Source organism: Theropithecus gelada, chromosome 12 (genome assembly GCF_003255815.1).
Source record: "Theropithecus gelada isolate Dixy chromosome 12, Tgel_1.0, whole genome shotgun sequence".
In the NCBI taxonomy this organism is placed as follows: Eukaryota; Metazoa; Chordata; class Mammalia; order Primates; family Cercopithecidae; genus Theropithecus; species Theropithecus gelada.
In genome coordinates, this window is record NC_037680.1 from 26,565,567 (window position 1) to 26,593,328 (window position 27,762).

The 27,762-nt window shown below is 36.7% G+C and overlaps 1 non-coding gene across 1 annotated transcript; it reads left to right on the forward strand.

Annotated features, from left to right (window-relative positions):
• Positions 1-4,472: 4,472 nt before the first annotated feature.
• Positions 4,473-4,579, forward strand: LOC112636883. The gene has a single exon (XR_003122338.1). It is a non-coding gene; the product is annotated as a U6 spliceosomal RNA (small nuclear RNA).
• The last annotated feature ends 23,183 nt before the right edge of the window (positions 4,580-27,762 follow it).

Below are 27,762 nucleotides of genomic sequence, written 5' to 3' on the forward strand. Positions count from 1 at the left end.
GAACAGGTAATCCTATGTGCAATAAATATTCAAGAGATACAACTAGAAAACATATATAGATTCTGAGAATATGGAATAAAAATACATTTTTTTATTCCTCTCACTAAGTACAATTAAAAGTTCTGGACATTATATGTAAGACAAACATTAGTGAACTCAAAAATGGAAAAAAGAAGGCACAGTGAATAGGACCTTCAGGACTCAAGAAACAACATGGTAATAAGTTCCCTGGGTTTTCTTTATGCCTCTATATTCCAGTTTCCTAAGAAACTGACAACCCCAAAGAAATAATAGTTGAAATTTTCCCAAATTTTTCAAGAGAGATAGCCTAAAGATTAAGAAGCTAAGCAAACCCTAAGCAGAAGAAATACTATGAAATCATACTACAAAACATCATAGTCAAAATTCTATAAACAAAGAAACCCTAAAAGTAATGAGATAGAGACAAAAGCTTACCTATACTAAAAAATAGTAAATCAGAGACGGTGGGTTTCTTATCAAAAACTATGAAGGCCAGAAGGAAGTGGCACAGTTTTTCGAATACTGAAAGAAAACAACTATCTACCGAGAATAATATACACGGAGAAAATATGCTTCAGCAATAAAGGGGAACTCAAGACATTCTCAGATGAAGCAAAACTAAGAGAATTGTCTTCAGCAGACCTACCCTAAAAGAATGGCTAAAAAAAAATTCTCTTAACAGAAAACAAATGATAAAAGTAGGATCCTTGAAGCAACAAGAAGGAAGAACTTTGTAAATAAAAATATGGATAAATGCAGTAGTTTCCTTTTCTAAATTTTCCCAAATCATGTTTGACAATCGAAGCAAAATTATAACACTGTCTGATGTGTTTCTAAATGTATGTCAATGAAATATTTAAAACAATGCTGATGGAAGAAATCAATGATCTAAAGAACTGGAGATATATAGTTTAAGGATCAAAAGACTTTACATAGTAAAAATATTAGTTTTCCACAAATTTATATGCAAGTGTAATGCAATTCCTATTAAAAGCCTCGCTACTCATTTTTCATAGATATAGATATAGACAAGATTATTCAAAAAATAATATGAAAAGGCAAAAGAAGTGGAATAGTTAAAAACAAAATGCAAAAGAAAAATAATATAAGAGTAATGAGTCTACCTGATTTTAAGACTTTTTGTCTGGCTGCAGTAGTCAAGACTGTGTGATACTAATGGAGCAATCCACACACAGATCAAAAGAACAGAAGAAAGAAACCATAAAGAGATCAACACAAATATGTCCAACTGAATTTTGACAAAGAAGCAAAAACCAATGGAGTCTTTTCAACAAAAAGTGCCAGAACAATTGGACATTCATAGGCAAAAATAATAGTAATCTTGTCACAAACTTTACACTTTACACTTACACAAATTTGTGTAACCTGACACCTTACACAGATTAACTCAAAGTGCATCATAGACTTAAAGGTAAATTGTACAAGTATAAAATTTTGGGGAAAAAAATTACATGAGAAAATGTTTGGGTTCCAGGTCTCGGCAAAGTGTTTTTAGACTTGACAATGAAACATATTTATAAAGGGAAATATTAATAAATTAGGCCATCAAAGTTAAAAACTTTTGCTCTGAGAAAAAATTATATTAAGAGAGTGAAAAGACAAGTTACATACTGGAAGAAGGTATTTGTAAACCACATATCTGACAAAGAACTAGTATCTATAATATATAAAGAACTATCAAAGCTCAATAGTAAAAAAAGCTAAATCAAACGATACAACTAGAAAATAGGCAAAAATGAGTGAACAAATAGTTCATCAAAGAAAGTAAATAGATAGCAAATAAGTATAGGAAATTAGGTCCAATATAATTAGCCATGGGGACATCCAAATTAAAACAACAATAAGACATTATTACATGCCTATCCGAGTGGCTGACATGGAAACAGAAAGTGATAGCAGTAAATACTGTCAAGGATAATGAGATACTCGATCACTCATATGCTGCTGGTGGAGTTATGAAACAGTGTAGTCACTCTACAAAACAATTTGGCAGTTTCTTCAAAAAACTAAACATGCAACTGTTATACAACCCAGCAATTTCAGCCACATGCATTTATAACAGAGAAATGAAAACTTATGTTCATCCAAAACCTTTATACAAGTGTTCATAGTAGCTTGTTTGTAATAGCCAAAACTTGAAAACAACTCAGATGTCCTTTCACTGGGTGCATAATAATTAAACGAACTGATGCACACCTATCATAGACTGCTATTAAGCAATAAAAAGGAACAAATTATTGATAAACACAACAACCTGTAGGAATCTCCAGAGAATTATCCTGAGTAAAAAAGCCAATCCTGGACATAGAAAATGTGGTACATTTACACCACAGACATATGCAGACATTAAAAAGAATGAAACCATGTCCCTTGCTGCAACACAGATGGAGCTGGAGGCCATAATCGTAAGTGAACTAATTCAGAAACATAAAATCAAATATCACATGTTCTTACTTATAAGTGGGAGCTAAACAATGGATATGCGTGAACATAAAGATAAAAATAATAGACACTGGGGCCTCCAAAATGGGAGATGGTGGAAAGGGGATAAAAGTTGAAAAATTATCTATTGGGTACAATGTTCAGTATTGGGGTGATGGGTATACTAGAAACCCAGTCTCCACCAGTATGCAATACACCCATTGATAGGATTTGGCTGTGTCCCCACCAAATCTCATCTTCAATTGTAATGCCCATAATCCCCACCTGCCTAAGGTGAGACCTGGTGGGAGGTGATTGGATCATGAGGGTGGTTTTCCACCATGCTGTTCTTGTGATAGTGAGTTCTTATGAGATCTGGTGGGGGCTCTTCCCCCTTCACTCCTTACTCTTCTCTCTCCTGCAGCCATGTGAAGAAGGTCCTTACTCTCCTTTCGCCTTCTACCATGATCGTAAGTTTCCTGAGGCCTCCCCAGCCATGTGGAAATGTGAGTCAATTAAACCTCTTTCCTTTATAAATTACCCAGTCTTGAGCAGTTCTTTATAGCAGTGTGCAAACAAACTAATACACCCATGTAACAACACAAAAAACAGAAATAAAATGGGTATTTTAAAATAATTTTAAAAAGAAAAAGTCAATATCCAAAGTTTATATACTCTATGATACCAGTTATAAAATATTCTTAAAATGACAAAGTTATAGAAATGGAGAACAGATTAGTTGTTATGAGGGATTAAGAAGGGAGTGGGGGCAAGAGGGAAGTGGGGACAAGTGGGAAGTGGGTACAGCCATAAAAGTGCAACACAAGGAATCTTTGTGGTACTGGAGATGTTCTTTATCTTGACTGTAACAATGCCAATATACTGGTTTTTATATTGCAGTATAGTTTTGCAAAATGTTAACATTAGAGAAACCAAAAAATGAGTGCATGGATTCATTGCACGTAAACGTACAAGTATTTCAAAATAAAAAGTTTACTTAAAAATACATATATGTAAAACTTTCCATAATAAACCCTGATAACAATCTCTAACAAAAAGCAATGGATAAGAAAATTGTAAACCCATCTTGTTCATGAATATAGATACAAAATCCTAGGTTTAAATACCATCAAATCTAATTCAAAAGAACACTAAGGTAATGCTTTCTCATCTCAGCAAAGGATTTATTTTATGACTATGAAGAGTTTGATATTAGGATATTTAGTAAGCAGGATCATAATATTAATAAGCTTTAAAATATTATTATCCCAGCAGTTTCCAAATAGGCATTCAACAAAATTCAATGTCTATTACTTTTTCTTTTTTTAAAAGGTAGGAGCAAAGACTGTTACTGTTCATCAAACGTTTATGTGCTCCATAATCTTTCAGTCCCTTGAATCTAAGTGGTCTAGGCATATGACTAATTCTTACCAATTAAACATTGGAGAAAGAAGAACAGGTGTGCTCTCTCCACATGCAATCTCATGCAGATGGTTGAAAAAAAAAAAAAAAAAGAGCTGGTGGAGTTAGAATTTGGAAGCAGGCTGGGCCCCTGGGACACTATTTGGGAATAGAAACACATAAGAGTTTCTATTATATACTATGACATGAGCAAGGGATAAACTTTTGTTGTATTAAACTATAGAGATTTCAGTGCTTTTGCTATTGCAGCATAGCCTTGTGTTACCCCCAACTAAAATAACTGATACAACTCTTCTGAATCAAAAGACAGAATCACATTTAATATTTTCCAAACCAAAATTCCATTGAACAATCACTCTGTGATCTTTGGAAAAGTGGTGCCTTGCATACCTGAGCTCTCTTTTAATAATTTTGAGCACATATTTGCATACTAAAGGCTCTGAGGAGTCCTGTAGAAAAAAATTTGTATCTTTGTTGAATTCAACATTTCACAAACTTATTTCACAATTTAATCTTTTAAATAGTGAAACATCTATTGACCAGTGAATTTGTATTCTATAGAGCAAATTGAAGAAAATAAGGCACTTGTGCTCATTTTGACAGCATATATACTAAAATTGGAATGACACAGAGAAGATTCACATGTCCCCTGTGCAAGGTTGATATACAAATTTGTGAAGCATTCCATACTTTTTAAATAAGAAAAAAAGAAAAAGTATTTTTTTAAAAAGAGAAAATACAGCACTGGAAGCATTTTTATGAGATTCAAAAAACAGACCAAAATAGCCACAGTTTTTGCTGACTAAAGTTTATATTCAAAGACTTTTATCATAGCTTTATTTATAGTATAAAACAAACAATAGATAAATGCATATCTCTAGGTAGAGATATATTTAAGCAATAAATATAAAATGAATTAATAGTGTTTTAAAATAGCATTGAATTCCTGAAAAATTCATATATTGGTGGATTAAGAAAGTGGGATATAAAATTATACGTATAGTATAGAGCAGGTCAATATACACATATACTCACACCCGGACAAAGAAATACACCAAAATATTAATAGTTATCTCTGGAGGCTGGAATCAGAGGTAATATTTCATTTTATTCTTCATACTTTTTAATATTTTAATCAGAAATATTAAACATTATTTTTAAACGAAATATAGAAAAAGAACAGCTTCTTACAAAACGTCTGCTTTGTCTTTCAGCTAGCACCTTATAATTAAAATGCTTATTGAGGAGTAATAATCTCTTTCAGCATGAAACATCTCATATTCATGCAAAAATAATCTTAATACTTACTATTTTTAATAAGAAAAATGTGCTCAAGTTGAACAGTTTTTATCAAATACTTGATGTGAGTATGTAAAGGAGAACTTGACTTCGTAAAAACTGTACTATACAACAACATGTTACAATCACTGATAAGATTTGGAGAGGAAAAGAGAGTCTGGGGGCTGGCCGCCAGAAGAGTGGCCTGAAGCTCCAGTGAGTTCATCCCTAGAGTGTGGTCTAAAGGCAGGTGGCAATGTGGTCCAATAGCGTCCCACCAACACCACCACCATTGATAACACGCACACGGACACATGCACACGCACCTTCACACTTCACAATGCAAGTTTCTTAAAAGGCCCTTTTCTTTTTTTGTTCTGTGCCTTCCTTAAATTTTGCAGCTGCCCATTTCCTCCTTCCAGGATTTTCTCTATCTAAAATTCCTCTGTTAAAATAAATATCTGAGAGAGCTTTTACTGCATCATTTCCAAGACAAATTTATGGCCAGTGGTAGAATCACTAGGAGTTAACTCACTGACTATTTTATCATCTTCATTGTATAAAAGTGGTTGCCTCATGGGCTACAGTGATGAATAAATGACATTAATTAAATGTGCTATATAATTGTTCGTCATTGTTAAAGTTTTCGCAACTATTTTGATTCTGTGTGATCTATTATCACTAAAAAAAACCACTATTCTGTTGAGTCTAAAAGAGTCCAGTGGAAGTTTACATAGTAGAGTAAAAAATAGATTGTCTCTATAGACAAGTTGTAAAAATATACTAGTTTTTTAAATTTTAAATTGCCCATTGACCTTTCTAAATCCTAGACTGGAGGCGACCATTTCCATTTTTTAAAGGTCACTTATGACATTGCCAGTATGTGGTTGATAAAGCATGTTTTTTAACTGTAAGTTTCGAGATACAAGTACAGAATGTGTATGTTTATTACATAGGTATACATGTGCCATGGTGGTGTGCTGCACCTATCAACCCATCATCTAGGTTTTAAGCCCTGCATGCATTAGCTATTTGTCCTAATACTCTCACTTGCTTCTTCCCCCAACCCCCGACTGGCCCCAGTGTGTGTTGTTTCCCTCCCTGTGTCTATGTATTCTCATCATTCAAGTTGCACTTATAAGTGAGAACATACAGTGTTTAGTTTTCTGTTCCTGTGTTAGTTTGCTGAGAATGATGGCTTCCAGCTTCATCCATGTCCCTGCAAAGACATGATCTCATTCCTTTTTATGGCTGCATAGTATTCCATCATGTACTTCTACCACATTTTCTTTATCCAGTCTACCATTGATGGGCATTTGGGTTCATTCCACATCTTTGATATTGTAAGTAGTGCTGCAGTAAATATACTTGTGCATGTGTCTTTACAGTTGAATGATTTGTATTCCTTTGGGTATATACCCAGCAATGGGATTGCTGGGTCAAATGGTATTTCTGGTTTTAGATCCTTGAGCAATTACCACACTGTCTTCCATAATGTTTGAACTAACTTACATTCCCACCAACAGTATAAAAACATTCCTATTTCTGTACAGCCTTGCCAGCATCTGTTGTTTCCTCACCTTTTAATAATCGCCATTCTGACTGGTGTGAGATGGTATCTCAATGTGGTTTTGATTTGCATTTCTCTAATGATCAGTGATGTTGAACTTTTCTTCATATGTTTGTTGACTGCATAAATGTCTTCTTTTGAGAAGTGTCTGTTCATATCCTTTGCCTACTTTTTGATGAGGTTGTTTGTTTCTTTCTTATAAATGTGTTTAAGTTTTTTGTGGATTCTAAATAGTAGATCTTTGTCAGACGGGTAGATTGCAAAAATTTTCTCCCATTCTATAGGATCCCTGTTCACTCTGATGATACTTTATTTTGCTGTGTAAAAGTTCTTTAGTTTAATTAAATCCTATTTGTCAATTTTGGCCTTTGCTGCCATTGCTTTTGGTGTTTTTGTCATGAAGTCTTTGCCCATGCCTATGTCCTGAATGGTATTGCCTTGGTTTTCTTCTAGGGTTTTTATGCTTTTTGGTTTTACATTTAAGTCTTTAATCCATCTTGAGTTAATTTTTGTATAAGGTGTAAGGAAGAGGTCCAGTTTCAGTTTTCTGCATGTGTCTAGCCAGTTTTCCCAGCACAGTTTATTAAATAGGAAATCCTTTCTTCATTGCTTATTTTTGTGAGGTTTGTCTAAGACTAGATGGCAGTAGATGCGTGGTGTTATTTCTGTTCTGTTTCATTGGTCTATATGTCTGTTTTGGTATCAGTACCATGCTGCTTTGGTTACTGTAGCCTTGTAATATAGTTTGAAGTCGGGTAGCGTGATGCCTCCAGCTTTGTTCTTTTTGCTTAGGATTGTCTTGGCTATACAGGCTCTTTTTCGTTTCATGTGAAATTTAAAGTAATTTTTTCTAATTCTGTGAAAAATGTCAATGGTAGTTCGATGAGAATAGCATTAAAACTATAAATTACTTTAGTCAGTATGGCCATTTTCACAATATTGATTCTTTCTATACATGAGGATGGAATGTTTTTCCATTTGTTTGTTTCTTCTCTTATTTCCTTGAGCAGTGATTTGTAGTTTTCCTTGAAGAGGTCCTTCACTTCCTTTGTTAGCTGTTGCTATTGCTATTCTCTTTGTAGCAATTTTGAATGGGAGTTCATTCATGATTTGGCTCTCTGCTTGTCTATTGTCGGTGTATAGGAATGCCTGTGATTTTTGCACATTGATTTTGTATCATGAGACTTTGCTGAAGTTGCTTATCAGCTTAAGGAGTTTTGGGGGCTGAGATGATGGGGTTTTCTAAGTATTGAATCGTGTTGTCTGCAAACAGAGACAATTTGACTTTCTCTCTTCCTATTTGAATATCGTTTATTTCATTCTCTTGCCTGATTGCCTTGGGCAGAAATTCCAATACTATGTTGAATAGGAGTAATAAAAGAAGGCATTCTTGTCTTGTGCCAGTTTTCAAGGGAACGCTTCTAGCTTTTGCCTATTCAGTATGATATTGGCTGTGGGTTTGTCATAAACAGCTCTTATTATTTTGAGATATGTTCCATCAATACCTAGTTTATTGAGAGTTTTTAACGTTAAGGGATGTTGAATTTTTATCAAAGTTCTTTTCTCCATCTATTGAGATAATCATATTGTTTTTGTCACCGGTTCTGTTTATGTGATGGATTACATTTATTGATTTGCATATGTTGAACTAGCCTTGCATCCCAGGGATGAAGCTGACTTGGTCATGGTGGACAAGCTTTTTGATGTGCCGCTAGATTCAGTTTGCCAGTATTTTATTGAGGATTTTTGCATCGATGTTCATCAGGGATATTGGCCTAAAGTTTTCTTTTTTTTTGTTGTGTCTCTGCCAGGTTTTGGTATCAGGATGGTGCTGGCCTCATAAAATAAGTTAGGGAGGAGTCCCTTCTTTTCAACTGTTTGAATAGTTTCAGAAGGAACAGTACCTGCTCCTCTTTGTACCTCTAATAGAATTTGGCTGTGAATCCATCTGGTCCTGGGCTTTCTTTGGTTGGTAGGTTATTACTACCTAAATTTTAGAATTTGTTATTGGTCTATTCAGAGATATAAATTCTTCTGGTTTAATCATGAGAGGGCGTATGTGTCCAGACATTTGTCCATTTCTTCTAAATTTTCTAGTTTATTTGCATAGAGGTGTTTATAGTATTCTCTGATGGTAGTCTGTATTTCTGTGAGGTCGGTGGTGGCATCTTTTTATCATTTTTTTATTGTGTCTATTTGATTCTTCTCTCTTTTCTTCTTTATTTGTCTAGCTAGCAGTCTATCTATGTTGTTATTTTTTTCAAAAAACCAGCTTCTAGATTCATAGATTTTTTGTAGGGTTTTCACATCTCTATCTCCTTCATTTCTGCTCTGATCTTAGTTATTTCTTGTCTTCTACTAGCTTTTGGATTTGTTTGCTCTTGCTTCTCCAGCTCTTTTAATTGTGATGTTAGGGTGTCAATTTGAGATCTTTCTACCTTTCTGATGTGGGCATTTACTGCTATAAATTTCCCTCTTAGCACTGCTTTAGCTGTGTCCCAGAGATTCTATTATGTTGTCTCTTTATTCTCATTGGGTTCAAAGAACTTTTTGATTTATGCATTAATTTTATTATTTATCCATGAGTCACTCAGGAGCAGGTTGTTCAATTTCCATGTAGTTGTGTGGTTTTGTGTGAGTTTCTTAATCCTGGGTCCTAATTTGATTGCACTGTGGTCTGAGAAATTGCTGGTTATTATTTCAGTTCTTTTGCATTTGAGGAGGAGTGTTTTAGTTCCAATTATGTGTCAATTTTAGAATAAGTGCCATGTGGCACTGAGAAGAATGTATATTCTGTTGATTTGGTATGGAGAGTTCTGTAGATGTCTATTTGGTCCACTTGATTCAGAGCTGAGTTCAACTGCTGAATATCCTTGTTACTTTTCTGTCTCGTTGATCTGTCTAATATTGACAGTGGGGTGTTAAAGTCTCCCACTATTATTGTGTGGTAGTCTAAGTCTCTTTGTATGTCTCTAAGAACTTGTTTTTTGAATTTTGGTGCTTCTGTATTTGGTGCATATATATTTAGGATAGTTAGCTCTTCTTGTTGAATTGATTCCTTTACCATTATGTAAAGCCCATCTTTGTTTTTAATCTTTGTTGGTTTAAAGTCTGTTCTGCCAGATACTAAGATTGCAACTCTTGCTTTTTTTTTTTTTTTTTTGCTTGCTAAATTTTCCTCCATCCCTTTATTTTGAGCCTCTGTGTGTCTTTGCACCTGAGATGAGTCTCCTGAATACAGCACACAGATGGGTCTTGACTCTTTATTCAATTTGCCAGCCCGTCTCTTTTCCTTGGGGCATTTAGCCCATTTACATTTAAGGTTAATATTGTTATGTGTGAATTTGATCCTGTCATAATAATGCTAGCTGGTTATTTTTGCACACTAATTGATGCAGTTTCTTCATAGTGTCATTGGCCTTTATATTTTGGTGTATTTTGCAGTGGCTGGTACCGATTTTTCCTTTCCATATTTAGTGCTTCTTTCAGGAGCTCTTGCAAGGCAGGCCTGGTGGTGACAAAATCCCTCAGCATTTGCTTGTCTGAAAAGGATTTTATTTCTCTTTTGCTTATAAAGCTTAGTTTGTTTGGATATGAAATTCTCGGTTGAAAATTCTTTTCTTTAAAAATGTTGAATATTAGCCCCCACTCTCTTCTGGCTTATAGGGTTTCTGCTGAGATGTCCACTTTGAGTATGATGTGCTTCCCTTTATGTAAATATGTGAACATATTAAAAATGTACTTACTAGGTCAGGGAAATTCTCCTGGATAATATCCTGAAGCATGTTTTCCAACTTGGTTGCAATCTTCCCGTCTTTTTCAGGTACTCCAATCAATCGTAGGTTTGATCTTTTTACATAGTCTCATATTTCTCAGAACTTTTGTTCATTCCTTTTTATTTTTTTTTCTCCAATCTTGTCTGCATGCCTTATTTCAGCAAGATGATCTTCAAACTCTGCTATCCTTTCTTTCATTTGGTCAATTCGGCTATTGATACTTGTGTATGCTTCATGATGTTCTCACGCTGTGTTTTTCAGCTCCATCAGGTCATTTATATTCCTCTCTACACTGGTTATTCTAGTTAGCAGCTCCTGTAATCTTTCATCTGGGTTCTTAGATTCTATGCATTGGGTTAGAATATACTCCTTTAGCTCAGCACAGTTTGTTATTACTCACTTCCTGAAGCCTACTTCTGTCAATTCGTCCATCTAATCCTCTGTCTAGTTCTGTGCCCTTGCTGGAGAGGTGTTGTGATCATTCAGAGGAGAAGAGGCATTCTGGTCTTTTGGGCTTTCAGAGTTTTTTCACTGATTCTTTCTCATTTCCGTGAGTTTGTCTAGTTTTGATCTTTGAGGCTGGTGACCCTTGGATGGAGTTTTTTGTGGGAACTCTTTTTGTTGATGCTGTTATTGTGCTTTCTGTTTGTTTGTTTGTTTTTCTTTCAATGGTCAGATTCCTTTTTTGTAGGGCTGCTGTGATTTGCTGGGGATTCATTTCAGGCCCTCTTCAACTGCTTTGCTCCTGTGCCCGAAGATGGCACTTGAGGAGGCTGGAGAACAGCAAAGATGGGTGCCTGCCCTTTCCTCTGGGATCTCTTACCTCGAGGGGCACTGACCTGATTGCCAGTAGGAATGCTTCTGTATAGGGTGTCTGACAACCCCTGTTGGAGGGTCTCACCCAGTTGGGTGGCACAGGGAGCAGGACCCATTCAATGAAGCACTTTGACTGTCCCTGGGTGGAGAGGGTGTGCTTCACTACGGGAAAGCCCACTCATTTGGGCTGCCTGGATTCCTCCAGTAAATTTTTTTAACCTATTTCTAAGGAATTCCATAATAGGAATTAGCTGAAAATACCTACTGTAGGCTGGATATACATATATATGGCATATATATGCATCTATTATGCTTAATCTATCCACATATATATCTCTAGCCTACATGTATATGTATATACATGTATATATGTATGGATGGGTAGATAGATTAAGCATCATAGGGGCTTCTGCCTTTTTATTATTAACTACTAAAAGTACATTCTGCACAATTATACACACTCATGTGTTGAGTACTTTATAAATTATTGATAACAAATTTCTTAACATAACCTATTTTCACCCCCCACCTAACTTTAGCTAGGTGCTAAAAATAGGTAAACAAAGTTTGTTATTATAAGAGGTAATACATACCAAAGAGAAAACTATATTATAGAAAATCATAAAATATGCTCCAAAGGCACCAAAATTTACATGGATTTTATCCTTTTTATGTATATTTTTTCTCTGTCAATCTCCAATAAAGCAGTAAGTTGATAGTTTATGGGAAATAAAATTCGATTTTTCTTTATCAGGCTTTCATGTCGCCAGTCTTAATTGATCACTATTTTAGCAAGATGGCAGCCCCCACTTTAAAGCTAAGAAACGCTGCTGGGCATAGAGTGAGATGTTGCTTTAAACATGCTCACAATCACATTGTTGTTTTCATAGTTTGTCATGGGGTAAGGTAAGGAATGGAGAAAGTTAAGTACACTATTACAGTGTCAGCAGACATACTACTGAGATGAATTTATTTTGACCTTTGTTCACATTCCGTCTGCTCTAGTGACTAGGGTGAGTTCACAGGTTTACAATGAGTCAAGCTTCATTTACATTCTCAAAAATATTTGACAGTAACACACCCCGAGTGTAGAAACTAAGTGACTGAAGGATTTACTAAAGATGTTGCTGTGACCTAGGTGAAGTGATGAAGGTGATCAAGTAGGTCTTCTGCACTAAAAATACCTCAATGTCATGAGGTAGCCCCTGAACCAGCCATGTCATCATACAGTTGCCCCCGGCCAAATCATGACATGTTCCCAGTAGAGATGAAATCAATTAAAATAAATAGCAAGAGCAATCTTGAGAAGATGATAAACCACAAAATTATACCTTCTAAGTAGAGGTATACACAAAGGAGAAGAGGATTACTCCCTTGCCTTGAGGATGAAGTGGAAATCCAGGGAGAGCACAGATGGCAAGGATAGAACTACACTTCCAGGCTGAAAACTGCAGGTAAAACTCTGTCTTTAGGGTCAAATGGTAGAAGCACTCCCTTCCCCTTTAGTGCTTCCTAGTCCCAAGAACCATCAGAAGCAAATGAAAGGAATTGCCCCTACACTAGAAATAGCAAATCACTCAGGGAATCCTTACTGAGTGACTACCCCTCCCAAGTACCTCTGAAGGTGCTTCATCTTAGTCTCTTTAGCTGGTTCCCCTCATTTGTTTGATCTCTAAACGGGGGAGGTTTCAGTTCTTAAAAATCTCTTTATAATCTATAATTAATTTGGTTTGATACTTATTCAGTCCCAGAGTTTTCAGTATTGTCTATTCATAGGATAAAAATTTTTCAAATTTTCTTTAGCCCTAAGCTCTTGATTTAAATACAAATGTATCTACTTAACATCTCCACGAAATTATCAAATAAGCATCTCAAACTCATCATATCTCAAACTTATTTCCCCTTCCCAGCCTATCCATTCTGTAGTCCAACTTATTTTAGTAATCGGCACATCCATTCTGCTGTTAACTAAGCCCAACGTCCTCAAAGTCATCTTTGGTTTCCCTCTTTTCTTAACAAATCCTTCAGCAAATGTGTCAGTGCTTTGCATATGTCCAAAATCCAACCACTTCTCAATGTTTCCACAAACTTCATCCAAGCACCACCATCTCTTGCTTAAACAGTTACATCAGCATCCTAACTGATCTCATTAATTCCATACCTGCCCCACTACAGATAATTCCACAGACACAGTAACCAGTGTGATGCCTCTAAGACGTAAGTCTGCTCATGTCACTCCTCTACCAAAAACCCATCAAAGATTCCCATGTCTTTGGAGTAAAATCCCAAATGTGTGCCAGGGCATATCAAGCCTTACTGATCTGGACTCCTGGAGCTCTGCCTTTCACTCTACTTTCCACCAACTCACTCTGTTGCACACATCCCAGCCTCCTTGCTCTTCCTTAATCACTGCAAGCTCACTCCTGCTTTGGGGTCCTTGGATTTGCTAGTACCTCTGCATAAAATGCTCTTCTACAAAGATGCTCCTTCCTTCAGATCACTACACAGAGGTCATCTCCTCAAAGAGGCTTTTGGTGATCAGCATGTATCCCTCTTTTCTGGCTTTATGCCTCACTAGAGTACTTATTACCATCAGACATATTTTGCATTGTTTCTATTTTTATTATCTTTCTCTCCTGAATAGAATGTGAGATTTTTGAGTACAATAATTTTGTTTATTATCATTACCACATTGTGCTCAGAACATACGACAATACCTGGAACATAGAAAGTGTCCAATACATATTTTGAATGAATTAACATATCAACACAGTTCCTGTCTTCAGTGAACTCACCAGCAAGGAAGGGAAATCATGATATGCACAGCTAGCTATAATGCAAGCCAACTGGGATTAAACAGATTACAGAGTAGCACACACAGGAGACAAAATGAATTCTAGCTGGGGTTATAGAAGGGTCAAAATTTTCTCACATACACACACATTCAGACATACACATGAGTATTTAAATTAGGCTGAAAGGAGTAAATAAGATCTTAACAAGAAGAGACATGGAGACCAGCATGGGCACAGGGCAAAAACTTGAGTATTTCAATGATCCTGAGTGACTGCCATTTGGAAGCTAAGAACAAGGGAAAGGAGAAGAGGCTGGGAAAAGAGTGAGCCAGATTTTTGAGGGGTCTTGAATGCAATGAAAGATGATGCTGTTTTACGCAGCCATGAAATACTCGTTAAGGAACTCCCCTCAGCCAAACTCTGTGTTCACTACTGGGAATGTAGAAATGACATCCCCAGTCCCTGTGCTCAGGAAATATACAGCAGAGCACAGGATATGCAAATGTGCATACCAATGAGTGCCATAATGTGTTGTGAGTGTCATAGCAGCCACCTGAGGGCAACAAGATGGAGTAAGAATCCTATAGTGTAGAGAGGAACTTCCAGAAAGATCTTACAGAGGAGGACAGGTGTCAAGGACTTTTGAGCTGGAGATTAAAATAGTGGGCTCTAAGTTTTAGAAAGATTGTACAAATTAAGGTAGGCAATTAATCAGAAGGGCGAAAGTCTGGGGAAAAAAAGAGGTAACTTTCTTCTGGATAAGTACTAAAAGCCTAATCAAATTACCTTAGACCTGGAAAGATATCTTAATCCTATCCCTTGTATTAGTGTGTACTTACCTTCCCATAAATTTCCTAAAGATAAACCAGTCTCATTTGAGTAGAAGGAAAGATGATTAAAAACCTCCTACTTGGTGATATATTACATTTATCTTTAAATTAAAACATGTAAGAAATCTAGAAAAAGCTGTGAAAAAAATTATCAAGACAAATGCAGAAGATGAACAATGTGGACCAGTATTTCATGTGTAATGAAATACAACATGGTATTATGTTGAATGGTCTTTAAGAAGGATGTAATTACATCACAGCACCATCTTTTATGTACATTACTTGTGTGCATTACTTGTATATTCTCAATAGTTTAATAATAACCAAATAAAAAAAGAACTTGCAATATGCTCTGTTCCCATCCTTCTGCAAATCCTCCTCAAGATTTCAAGATGTTAGTTCTGACAAGTTCAAATCATAATCATGGTAATTAGTGTTTGACACTTACAGCCTCTTCACCAACAGTACATGTTGTTCATTTGTCAACATATAGTTTCAGTATGGAAAATATTTATCATATATAAGAACCATATTTTGAGCCATTTAGGAACATTTTGATAATCTAAACATACTGAAGGGTGCTTCCACCACTGATTTTTCCCTATGAACTATTTCTAGCTTGTTAAGATGTAATTTTATAAGCTAAATTAATTTTAAAATTTCTGTGTTTGTTGTAATGAGTCTATCAGAATTATTCTCTGACTCACTGAAATGGAGTCACAAAATTGACCTGCTGACTTTAAAAAAAATTAAAGTGAGTTAATATAATTCTCATAGATATGAACACATTATGTGTCAATTCGCAGGACACTACAAATACACAAAAAAGGATATATCATTGTTTGATGTAACATTCTGTATCTTTCTCCTTTTCTATAAACGCTAAGTACAGCCCAATGATATTGTTATACAAATACACATTTTCTCATGGTAGTTCAAAGCCATTGCATCTCTCTGCTTTCTTACAATAATTGCTTTAGTTGGGATGGCATAATAAGACTTCTTCTCTAAACCAGCATGGATATTTCCTTAGACCATTGGAGTCAGGTTCAAAGTCAATGGCACCTACATTCATTATCTGTATTAGTCAGTCTTCACACTGCCAATAAAGACATACCCCTAACTTGGTAACTGATAAAGAAAAAGAGGTTTAATGGACTCATAGATCCACGTGGCTGGAGAGGTCTCACAATCATGGCAGAAGATGAAAGGCACATCTTACATAGCTGCAGACAAGAAAGAATGAGAATCAAGTGAAAGGAATTTCCCCTTATAAAACCATCAAATCTCGTGAGACTTATTCACTACTATGAGAACAGTATGGGGGAAACCACCCCCATGATTTAATTATCTCCCACCAGGGCCCTCCCACAACACGTGGAAATTATGGGTGCTACAATTCAAGATGAGATTTGGGTGCAGACACAGCCAAACCATATCATTCTCTAATTGAGAAGAAACACAAGTGTGAGGTATAGCAACCTTAACAGTAGTTGTAAGTTGAAGAGTTGTCATTATGAATTTAATTTTAGAATACTGACAATCTGCCCTGCTCTGTTAAGTTGGCTCAACAGGTATAACCACTTTGATGCCTGTTTATTAGGATCTGTGTATCTCACTCAGTTTCCCTCCCAAAGTCACCAGGGCTAAAAACCAGCCAGTGCATGCCACCATCTCTTCTGGGTAGGCAGCCAGATTCCCAGCAGTTGGTGGCTCCTGGGTAAGCTTTTCTGACCGCAGTTTGGCCAGGCACTCTCATAAGGGAGCCTGGGAACACATGCTCGTGGCCGCTTGGCGGCTTCCCCACAAACATCAGCTGGAGACTGCACGGTGTGTACCGTCACAGTCCTAGAGTTCTGGGATTTTACAAAGCAATTTGATAGAGAGCTGATCAAAACAAACTATGAAAGTAAACAATAAGATAAATATACTTGGAGAAATGGCATTAGAACCTATTTGTGGAAAACGGTTCTCCCTGAAGCAGATTCCCAGGGCTTTTTTGTCCCAGAATTATCTGATATATTATTACAGTCTGTAGGAATGACTATGAAGTGTATGATGGTAAAAATGAGTGAAAACAGCACAAGCCTGCAAGAAACTTCAATTGAATTGAAATACACAGAGGGATTAGGTCAGAGAAAGATAAATGTATCTTTAAGCAGTGTGTGCCTGAGAAATTATGCATGATCAAAAGTCTTCCCACAGCCCCACTTACGACTAAACATCTTCAGCACAAAGAAAAGTACCAACAGGTACATTTCTGTATTGCAAATGGAAGTGAATAGTTCTCTATGTTTCTTTACCTTCTTACATTTGTATAGTCCTTTACAGTTTCTTTTCTTTAAACTTTCACAAGCATTATATCCTTTGATCCTTACAACAACCTGGCGGGTAGGTAAAAGTTAAAAAAAATAAAAGATTTGAGGAAGCCAAGTTGTAGACTTGCTTGAAAGACAGTGTCCTTGACTCCACTCACCAGCTCACTAAGTTCCAGGCTGCTGGCAGTGGGAAGGAGCTGGGCAAGATACATTGTCAGAACAGAAGGCACAAGATGTGTGTGTGTGTGTGTATGTGTGTGTGTGTATCTGTATGTGTTTGTGTGATGTGTGTGATTGCCAACTTTTTGCCTTCCAAAACAAACTCAAAAAATGTCTGAATTTTTTGTGATTTCAAAAGACCTGTTATCTATTTCTTCTCCCTTTAATTAACAAAAATAAAATATAGGCATGCAAAGAACATGGTACCATGAATGCAGCCTGGTGTGAAATCTTATAATAGTGCTCAACTTTTAGCCAATTTGTGACATGAAAATTACTCATGCAGTGCATATTGGTAGAATCCATCCAGAGGCACGTGTAAAACAAATTTGGAGAAAGCCCTCTATGTTAGGCCAGTTTTTATTAAACAACTGTTTTTGAAGGCCATGCTCCTCTTTAGAATATTTAGGTATTAAAACCTTGATTTCTCTAATTTTAATTTCCAAGAGTCATTGCCCTTGAGTGTAGATCTGTGTAGATGCAACATTTCATGACAGACAACCACCTATTTTAATTTTAATTTTAATGTTAAATACAGCTATATTTTCAACTAGACACTTCCATCTGGGTGTCCTTATAAGCATCTATAACGCAAACTTTTAAAACTATTCTCGGCCGGGCGCGGTGGCTCACACCCGTAATCCCAGCACTTTGGGAGACCGAGGCAGGCGGATCACGAGGTCAGGAGATCGAGACCATCCTGGCTAACACGGTGAAACCCCGTCTCTGCTAAAAATACAAAAAATTAGCCGGGCGTGGTGGCGGGCGCCTGTAGTCCCAGCTACTCGGGAGGCTGAGGCAGGAGAATGGCGTGAACCCGGGAGGCGGAGCTTGCAGTGAGCCGAGATCGTGCCACTGCACTCCAGCCTGGGCGATGAGCAAGACTCCATCTCAAAAAAAATAAAACAAAACTATTCTCACAATCTTTTTCCTCAAACTAAGATCTACTATAGCATCTCTCTCAACAAATGGCATAACCGCATGCAATCTTACAAGCTGTAAACCTTGTTCCCTGGTCAGTTTTCTTTCCTTCTCATCTGCACATCATTTAGTCCCATTGATTTCACCTCCATAACATGCCACACATAATTGTCCTTTGCTCTAGCCCCATTGCTGTTATTTCAGTCCAAGTGAAAAGGTAACAAGGGTCTAGATTCTTTCAGAGGCTGTCTCAGGAACCCATGGGATAAAGTCCCAGGTCCCAGCCATGGCCTGCAAGGCTCTTGCTTTATGGTCTAGTTTCTACCTAGTTTTCCAGAGTAGGCTACTGAAACCTAATTCCAGCCACACTGAACTTCTTGCAGCTCCCCAGATCCCATAAAGTTTTACTGCTCTCTATACTTTCACTCTTTTTTCGTATATTCTGCATAAAATGCACTTTCCCCAGCCGTATCTTCGTTTGTTTCAAAATTCAGCTTAAACAACACCTCCTCTGTGAAAGCTCCTCAATTCTCATAGAATTAGCCCCATCCTCGTATGCCTGAGTTACTCTTGCCTGTATTATTATTGTTACTATTATCTGTGGCTTTTTTGTTTATAATTTAATGTTTTTCCCATTCCTAGTTTATTTTTGTTTATTTATTTATTTATTTATTTTATTTTTATTTTTATTGAGATGGAGTCTCCCTCTTCTTTCATAGGCTGGAATGCAGTGGTGTGATCTTGGCTCACTGCAACCTCTGCCCCCCGGGTTCAAGCAATTCTCCTGCCTCAGTCGCTGGAGTAGCTGGGATTACAGGTGCCTGTCACCACACCCAGCTAATTTTTGTATTTGTACTAGAGACAGGGTTTTGCTATGTTGGCCAGGCTGGTCTCAAACTCCTGACCTCAGGTGATCTGCCCGCCTCGGCCTCCCAAAGTGCTGGGATCACAAATATGAACCCCCGTGCCTGGCTCCCATTACTAGTTTAAGAATTATGTACTCTGTTCTTACTATTTTATTTTTCACCTTTGAACTTTTATTATATATACTTAATAAACTCTAATATAAATTAATATCTTAATCCTTTTCCTGAACAATACAAGGACTTTAAACCCATTTTAAAGACTCCTGATCCACATATTATTGTTGTCCAGTATTTTAAAAGTAAAATGTTTTTTTCTTTCATTCTACAAATCAGTTACTATTACTATCATTTTATGAGACTTTGTTGGTACATGTTTACCCATTACCGCCCACCAGTTCTTTCTTTTTATTGGCTCACTCATTTAATTACATTGCTGAAACCCTGCTATTTTTTAAATACAAAAATGTTTCTATTTCCCTTTATTGTTGAGAAACAGTTTTAAGATAGTTTTACTAAGTATTCAATTTTAGGTTAGCAACTAGGTTAGTTAGTAGCCCACATAGACAAGAAAAAAACAAAAGATAGTTTAGCATGATGATGAAAAGAATTTTCACTCTATCTCATTCATCTTGCAATTTACCTTATCACTGTTGAGTGAAGGGATGCCCGGTTTGAAGACTATAGTGAACAATAGTTATTGCTGCCTCTGTACCATTGTGGAGTGCTGCCTTTAGTAAGCTCCCTAAGACTCAGCCCTGGTACTCTTCCTAGTAGGTTGTCTAACCCACATCTGAACAAAGGCAGCAATGCTCTGTTCACAAAATGTATGCTAATACAGTGACAGGGAAATCAGATTCAAAATTTTCTTTACTAGATGAAAACTATTCCTACAAAAATGGAAATTAAGTGTTAATGTATAAATGATAGGCAACTTCTTAAAAAAAAAAAGGTGAAAAGGAATTTTTAAAGGAAAGAATGAGAAGTATAGTTAACCAAAGTTGTATATGAGTTTTTTTTGTTTTGTTTTGTTTTTTTCTTTTCTTTTTTAACAAGTCAGACACCTTTAGATTATTATATCCCATTTAAGTCATCAAGCTCACTTACAGAGTATGGATATCAGGGAGAAAGTTCGGAAAAGAATTACAAAGAGTGCTTAAGGAAAGGGGAAGTTAGAGAATTTTAGGCTAGGAAAGAGATGTCAAAATCACAGCAAGGAGATGACTAGTGATTTGAGATATATTAAGAAGTTAATATAAAGGATATTCAAGTTCTCCCCATCAGTGATGGACCAAAACCAGAGAATATTGTCAAAATCAACGAGGAAGAGATTTGGGTTTAGGAAAAAGAATCGTTTGACTTCTTGAGTGTTAAAATTCTGAATGACTACTTAGCAAGGTTATACAACCTTCCAAGAGGGATTGAAAACTGTCTATTTTGAAAGCCTTAAGCACTCAACTTCCTACAGGAAGGCGCATGCATCATATACTTTCTCAAGAATACTTCAGTTCTGTGAATTAATGGCATTATCTTATATTCATCATATATTTACACAGTGTCCTGAAAAGCACAATATACTCGATGCTTATTTAATACTCTCAAGTTTCTTCTCCAGAGCAAAAATATCACAACAGGTTTAAATTTTCCTCATAGCAGATATATTTGATGTCTTTAACCATTTTTGTATCCACCAGCCAGACCCTCCTCAATTTCTTAGTAACTTCTAATAAATATGGAGCACCAAAAAATACACAGCTCTTCAACAAGATCTCAGGCAATGCCAAGTCAAAATAGGCAGATTACCCCATGGCTTCTGCATGTCTTGCATCTATTAATACAACCTAGAATCATGTTTGCACTTTTAATAACAGCACTAGGGTGCTGACTCACATTCAGTCATGTCTACTTCCTTTGTATGTACATAATTATTCCCTGTCTTGTGTCAGCTTGGTTTGTTTTTATCCGTAATCTCAACCTGTTTAGCTTGGCCACTCTAAATTTTCGAGTTCATTGAATTGTTTTTCAGACTTCCATGTATCAATAACACTGCCAAAATGAGGACTTTCTTTTCTAACTTTCAAATAATCAAGCCTAAGGGGAGTTGGGGAAAGTTCGATACTTTTTTTTTCAATTATTTGGGAGGCTCTCTGCTAGTGGTTTAGGGTAAAATAGACCTAGTTCCTGCTTCCTGATAGATTACAGTCTTTCAGAGACTGATATCAATAAATAGTAAACTAGAACCCTATACGAGAAGTTCTATGATAGGAGTGGCAGACAGCAACCAGACAAAGGGGGACTGGGCACAGAGAGACTTATGGAGCTAGAAGTTGTGGCTCCATGTTGCAGTACCATCTGACCTCCAAAGAGAAGGGTACATAAGAGGGAGAGGCTAAAAGGCTGAGAAATTGTACCAATATGTAAATTAGCTCCTTTAATTCTCATGCCAACCCTGTAGGGCAAGTGTTATTATTCCAACTTTGTAGATGAGGAAACAGCAATTTAATAGGGTAGGCGACTTATCTGAGGTCACATCCCCCCAGCTAGTAAGTAACAGAACTGGATTCCCAGTGCAGGTCTATATGACTCCAAAGTCCGTGCATCAGAACACATTGCCTTTCAAACATTCCCCCATGTTTCTGATTTACTAACACAAATGAAAAGAAATCTAAACATTTCCGAAGTCCAGATAGTGTCTACTGCTTCCTCTTTATGTGGCGTTCAGCCAAATTATGACATCAAACTGACTTGATATAAGCTCATCCCAAACTATTCTGGCAACTTCCTGATACTCTGAATTCAGGAAGCCAACTATCTGATGATTTGCTGGTTATGCTTCCAGGTTTCAAAAATATAATAATCCATCCATAATTTTAACGGCCAATATTTGTTCCAGTTTTTTTAAGTGCATCATATTTTCTCATCTCAGGGACTTTTTTTACTTTTGCAGAGAATATTCTACAGTTAATAACAGTGCAAAGCACTCAAGAATTTCAGCAGTAGCTTGAGTATCTATTTAGATGGTTCAGTGATCATAGTTTCCTGTCAAAAGCAGGTAGCTAATATTTAATATGTATTTAAATAGGAAAAGGAAACAATCCAGGAAATCAATGTAGTACATATAATTAATAAATGATGTCTGAAATTTTATGTTCAATTCCTGTTACTGTCATTCATCCAACAAATACAATGTTTAAGCTAGCTCCTGCAATACTAATAGGTCACTCTGAAGGGTCCTCAGAGTGAAAGTGCACCAACAGCAATAGCTTATCCCAATTCTATACTTGACAGGGCATTGGTTCTCCATCTGCTTGTTTCTCTGATTTCCCTTGGCTCCAAGGCTGATCCCATTACTTGTAGCATAAGCGTATGTGGCCCCTAGAATTGCCTTGATAGATAATATTCCATTCTAATAGACTTCCAAAAACACACTTTACCCTCCTCAAAATATACCAATATGAAATTTAAATTGGTGTAACCACATTAGAAAAAACAATATTTACTAAAGCTTAACTTATGCATGCCCTATCACCCAGCAACAGAAATGCCTACATATGTTCACCCAAAGAGATGCACCAGAATGTTTATAGTAGTGTCATTTGTAATGTCCAAAAGTGGATACTATCCAAATGTCCAGCTACAGTAGAATGACTAAATTGTGCTGTAATCACACAGTGGAATACTTTACTGCAATAGCAATTAATAACTATATGTAACAATAGGGATGGAGCTCACAAACCTACTGATGAGTGAAAGAAGCTAGATACAAAAGAGTACATATCATGTGAATCTATTTATGTAAAGAATTAAAAGAGGCAAAATTATTTTTTTCTTTCAGAAGTCTGGAAAATTGTTACCCTTAAAGAGGAGTAGAAACAGGAAGGAGTTACAAAGAGAGCTTCTAAGATGCTAGTTAATCTAAGATGCATTATTAATTGGGATGTTGGTTAATCAAATGCATGTACTTTTGTGAAAATTAATTGACTTACTTTTCTATACATGTATTATTCTTCAATAAAAGTTTTTAAAGCCCCTAAAGGCTTGAAATGTTAGCTAATTTTGAGAGAATAAAATGTCACATGTGGGAGAGAAAAAGTTTAAGCAAGGCTCAACATTCCAAACAGTATGAACATAAATGTCTATTTCAAGATTGACAGGGATTTCAGAACTCAAGACATTTTCATGCCTCCCTACATGTTACCCTTAGTCTTTTTTTCTGGCTATAGCTCCTTATTTACTTTCTCTGAGCATAAGTAATGTTCCACTTCTACTCAGAAACTACCCCACACTTGAAGGACATTCCCTGGCCTGTAAACCTCAAGAAAGCAAGGCACCAGTCCCCAAATATTATTCTTCTGGCTCTAAATGTCTTGCCTTGGTCATGCAATCACCCTTTCTTTCCAGGGCATTCTGAGGAATCATCCCCACAATGGCCTTTCTCTCAACGTCTTTAGTTTGCCAAACTCACATCTTACTGTGGCAATTAAGAGTGGGGAAGCTAAGCTGTTTCACATATTGTACTAAATTCACCCAAATGCTCACTTGACTTATATGGCAGATAACACATTGTTTTTGTTTTCACCATTTCCCAGTAGGGTCACCTCCCCTTCACAGCTCATTTACAGAGCTGACCTTCCTGGGCCTCAAAAGTAGCCAAATTACAGCTGCTTCATGTCACCAGCCCCTTCCACATTTCCAGTCCTCTTTGGTAAATCATTCAGAAGCCCTTCAGCAGGCTGCTTATCTAGAGTGATATGTGGACGCTTTTACAATATTAAAAATAGTTTAAATGTATGTTAAGAGAAGCCAACATAACATCACAAGGGAAAGAAGAGAAGGAATCTGACATTTAGCAAGCACCTACTATGGGCAGAACATTATGTTCAGTACTTTGCCGTATGAGATCTTGTTTAAGCCTTGTACAACCTTATAGCATGGATATTATAATCTTCCTTTTGCAGATGAGAAAATAGAGCCTTGGAATTTACAGATATTGCCCCAAACCACACGTGTAAGCCAAGTATCAGCAAATTTTCTGTAAAGATTCAGTAAATAGTTTAGGCTTTGTGAGTCACACAAGGTCTCTGTCACATATTTGTCTTTATTTCTTTGGTGGTTTGTAGGCTGGTTTTTACAACCCTTTAGAAATGTAAAAACTGTTCTTAACTCCTTGACTGGATTTGGCCCAAAGATGGTAGTTTGTAGACCATTTAAAGATCCCTGTCTTAAGAGGCTGGGGAGAAATATGTAATAAAACACAGGCTCTAGAATTAGTCTGAGTTTAAATCCTAATTCCAACCCTTACTCATGAGCATTTAAGAAGAGTTTACAAAGTGCCAGGCAACATTCCAGGTGTTTCACATGTATTCATTTATTTAATCCTCACAACGACTCTCTGAGGTAGGTCCTTTTTTCTCCCCTTCTACAGAGAAGGAAACTGAGGCCCAGAGTGATTACATAACACCCAGATTTACACACAGCAAGTAAGCAGTGGAGCCCAGGCCATCTAGCTACAAAGCTCATGCTTTTAATGACCACGTTAATATTATCAGTCAATCATAAACTATCTGATCAGGGCATGCAAGTAGATTAAACTTATACCCTTATACCCCCCTCCGCAGGAAAAAAAAAGGGCTTTTAAGTTATTTTCACTGATCTTATTAGTCTTGCAAGAAAAAGACTTAGCAACTTGGAGTAAAGCATCTAGACTATAGAAGATGCCACAATTCTACAGGTTTGTCAGGATGCAACGCAGAACCCAGGCAGGGTAATTGTTCCAAGGCAAAAGGATAGACTAGATTTGCGTCCAATTAATCAAGGTCAAAGAAGTCCAAGGTGTGAGTAGGGACTCAAGGTGTGAACAGGTGGAGAATCAGGCAGGGAACAATTGGTAGGCAACCAAATGGGCAAGCAGTTTGTATTAGGACCTGTGGCTAAAACATCAGGGTGTCTGGTGGAGGGACTAAGCTCTAGAAATTTGAGATCCCCCATGTCTTCCCTGAGTGAACAGCAGGACGAACTCAGTGCTGAGCAGGGTGAGTAAGGGTAGCTCTTCTGCCTTCTGTCTGCATCACACCCAGGGGTAAAAGTGTAGGTCAGTTAGGTTCACCTATTGGAATTAAAGACCTATAGAGACAGGGACCCAGAAGACCCTTCAAATACATAAATCTTAAGTTCTCCAAAACCTAAAATAACACATATTGCTGTTTATTATTCTTGTAATTAGTCATCTGTGGTTCTTTATCAACCATGGATAAGAAATATAAAGATTTTTAAAAAGAAAGGAAACTTTGTGGTCTTGTGTGGTGATGAGTTGTATGGCCTGCCAGAGCCTGTGTGATCCACCCCTTGACTTCCCCACATCCTGAGACCCTTTGTGCTGGCTGTCTCCTTTCCTTGAAATGCTCGCTGCTGTCCCCATCTTTATAATCTTTACGATAAGCTTAAACCTTCCACATTTTATTTATTTTTTCCCTTGGGTACACATCGCAATGTTTAGTTGTTTCTTTGTTTTAGATTGCTTGATTCTTGCCTGTATCCCTCACTAGACTGTAAGCTCCATGAGAGCAGAGATCCATTTGCTTGGTTCATTGCAGTACCTCCACCCAGCATTTAGCACAGTACCTGGCTCAATACATTTGCCCTTGATAATTATCCTTTATGAATAAATTTATATTGGCAGAGCATTGAAATGGTCTAAATATTATTTCTCCCACCAGACTGAACAAAATTTCCCTGAAGTCAAGAAATATGTACTACAAATTATCTGTCAGTCTTATGTAACAATACCAGGAAAATCATAAGACCCGGGATAAATAGAGTGTCATCACGTTATTTATACCAAAATATGCCCACAAGGTCCCTGGGACAGAGAAGGGACTATATAAATAACAAAAAGATTTCACTGGTAAACAAATAGCAAGAATACTTCTGCCTTTCACACAGTAAGCATTATGCTTCTTTCTTTTGCTTGCTGATGAAAAAATTTACCAAAGCAATCAGTCCTGTTTTTCCCCTTCTATTTTTCGATTTGAGATGGCTGCAACTTACTAAGTAAACTACCTGGCATCACTGTAGTACTCAGAGTCCATGGTGTCTCTCACCACTCAAAAAGCAAGGGCATCTTTGGCATTCCAAATGCACATAAAGTAATCAATATAGAAAAAGAACAAATTAATCGAAAGTTATGTAATCTTATACTCTGAAAAGAACTTGATTAAATCCCCATCCTTTGTAGCAATTTCTAATCTAGGATTGTGCAGGTGTTTACAATCTTTTGTGAGTTGACCTCAGGTGACCCAAGGATAGTTTTAATTGCTTAGCAAATGTACTTTTACAAACAAGATAAAGATACTGTGAATGCATATAAACTACCTTTGAAATACAGCGAGCCTTTCAAGATGGGATTTTTTAGTTAGCTTGCTACTCTTTCTTTAGAGTCTAATTGATTTTCTTGACATCTCTTTAGCCTGGCAAACTGCCTGCCTAAGTACTTTATCTGACCTTCAGGCTGCTTGCCAGGTATTGATCCAATACCTACAATGGCTGTGTTGTACCAGCTCTTCTAACTTTGATAAGGGCTAATGTACTAGCGCCAGGCAGACAGGAAGTCAATGGTCTCAAAATTTCTCTCATCCTCTTCTATCTTCTAGCTTCCTCTCTTCTTATGCAAGAATTTCAAGTTCTATCAGGATCAGATCAGATGGACATTTGGACCCAACTTATCCTCTAGGAATTTTTAAAAATGCATCTTAGAAGAGTTCTCTCCAGGCAACAATAAATGTAAATGTTGAGAAATATTTGATTTCTTATTGAAGTTAAAATAATATTGTTACTTGATGGCTTTCTTTTTTGAGGAAAAGTAAAACTAAATATGACTTATGGGGATGCTTGGAGAGGATGTAGACAACATACACTGTGTCATAGTGAAGAGAAACCAGGTTAGCAATGGGTCTTGAAAATCATGTCATAAGTAAAAAAATGAAAAGAAATGCGATTTTTTTGTTCATGGGAAGAGTAGCATACTTGGGAAGACAAATGTGATAGCACATTGATATTAATATCTGTGAGTTTAATATAAGTATTAATTTGTAGACAGAGCTCATGTGTTTCATAGCTTGCCTTGACAATAAATTTTAGAAAAGCATTTTCATTGGACCAATGGCCCTGGGCAAACTAGGGAGAACCTCTCCAATAAGATACCCTGATTACTTGGCCCCCAGATGAAATCCTTAACTATGGAAAAAACGAAGGACCTGTAAGCAGAGTCATTGAGATAAGTCCTTTGGTAAACAGAGAACCTTACTGAGAATATAATTTGTGTTTCAAGGATAACTCAAAATAGATAAGAGTGATTTCCATGGAACAGAGATGTTACTGATGTGCTTTGTCCTCTGTCATCTAACTTCAAAAAAAGAAAAGTGGAAGGATTTAGAGACTTCATAATACCTCTACAAGGAGCAAAATGGTGATGACTTGTACCTACTTTATCTGA